We start from the raw sequence: 1,962 nt of genomic DNA, 5'->3' as shown, positions 1-1,962 counted from the left end.
TGAAAGCCTTTGTGTATCAATAAAGCACAGGTAAACATCTTTCTGATAGTCTCTGCTTTCAGCCAAGATCCATCGGACATCAGCATTGATATCCCTCATTCTACAGCCTCTTCTGAATCCAGCTTGAACATCTGGAAGTTCTCTGCCAATGTATGATTGTAGCCATTTTTGTATTACCTTTAGCAAAACATCATACATGAAGAAAGCAAAAAGTCACTGAGAAGACAAGAAAGAAGGAAAAGGTCAAAATGGATGTCAGAAGTGACACTGAAACTTGCTCTCCAGCGTAAAGATGCTACCTTCCCTAGAAGACCACAATTGTACAAAGAGGAGGGATGACATCATTCCAAGACTTTCCAAAAATCCAGGGCACACTGGTAGTCTCCTAAATTCCTTTTGTGTATTCTCTGTCTCTTATGCCATTATACTTGGACAATGAGCTATATGGATTCTTGGAAAAGCGAGCATAGAAGAAAATTTAACAAATCCTTGTTAGGTCTCAGTGATCTCAAATATGAAGTCAGAGTTTCAAACACAAATACCCACAGAGACAATGCAGGTGAACTCAGTTAATGGAAGTGGGCACCCAGCTTAGAGACCAAGAGAGTGTAGACCCTACAGAATCAGATCAAACAATTCTGATGTTGTTGTTGTTAGGTGCCATCAAGTTGACACCAACTCATAGTGACCCTATACACACACCAGAACAAAACACTGCCTGGTCCTGGGTCAACTTCATAATCATTGCTACGCCTGAGCCCACTGCTTCTGTCACTGTGCCAATCCATCTCATTGAGGGTTTTCCTCTTTTTCTCCGAACCTCCACTTTACTAAACATGATATCCTTTTTAAGGAACCAGTCCATCCTGATAATAAATCCAAGGTAGGAGAGACAAAGTCTGACCATTCTGGCATCAGAAAAGCAATCTTTGAACAAAGAAGGAGTACTTCTTTGAACACAGATCTGCTTGTTCTTTTGGCAGTCTATGGTACTTTCAATATTCTCCTCCAACACCATAACACAAATACATCAATTCTTCTACAGCTGTCTGTACTGTGAAATTTTTACATGCATATGAAGTTATTGAAAATGTCACAGTTTGCGACAGATGCCCCTTGGGTCTCAAACTGATATGTTTAAAGAGGTCTTGTGCAGCAGATTTGCCCAATGTAATAAGTCATTTGATTGCTCAACTGCTGCTTCCATGAATGTTGATGGAAGAAAAATGAAGTCTTTGACAATTTCAATCTTTTCTCCATTGATAAGAATGTTGTTTATTGGTCCACTGGCGACAATTTTTGTTTTCTTTATATTGAGGTGCAACCCATACCAAAGACTGTGGTCTTTGACCTTCATCAGTAAGTATTTTAAGTCCTCTTCACTCAAAGCAAGCATACTGCAGGTTGTTAATGTGTCTTCCTCCAATCCTGATGCCACATTTTTCTTCATATAATCTAGCTTCTCAAATTATGTGCTCAGCATACAGATTGAATAAGTATGGTGAAAGAATACAACCCTGGCACACAACTTTCCTGATTTTAAACCATTCAGTGTTCCCTTGTTCTGTTCAAACAACTGCCTTTTGGTTTAGGTACAGGTTCCTCGTGAACACAATGAACTGTTACAAAATACCCATTCTTCGTAACGTTATCCATAGCTTGTCATGATCCACACAATTGAAAGGTTTGTGCAGCCAATAAAGCACAGGTAAACACCTGTCTGGTATTCTCTGCTTTCATCCAAGCTCCATCTGATGTCTCAGGATAGCCCTCATTCCATGTTCTGTTTTGAACCTGGCTTGAGCCTCTAAAAGATCTCTGTAAATGTATGGCTGCAGCCATTTTTGAGTTATCTTTAGTAAAACTTCACTTGCATGGAATATTGATGATATTGTCTAATGATTTCTGCATTCTGCTGAGTCACCTCTCTTTGGAATGGGCACAAATATGAATCTCTTCCAG

The 1,962-nt window shown here is 39.5% G+C and overlaps 1 protein-coding gene across 1 annotated transcript in view; it reads right to left on the bottom strand.

The window, feature by feature from the left end:
* Positions 1 to 1,962, bottom strand: part of SGCD (sarcoglycan, delta (35kDa dystrophin-associated glycoprotein)) — a 720,725-nt gene that overhangs the window by 461,946 nt on the left and 256,817 nt on the right. The gene's annotated exons all lie outside the window — the stretch shown is intronic.

The sequence above is a fragment of the Chrysochloris asiatica genome, unplaced genomic scaffold (assembly GCF_000296735.1).
Source record: "Chrysochloris asiatica unplaced genomic scaffold, ChrAsi1.0 scaffold00057, whole genome shotgun sequence".
Taxonomy (NCBI): domain Eukaryota; kingdom Metazoa; phylum Chordata; class Mammalia; order Afrosoricida; family Chrysochloridae; genus Chrysochloris; species Chrysochloris asiatica.
This window is presented reverse-complemented; position numbering and strand designations above follow the sequence as displayed.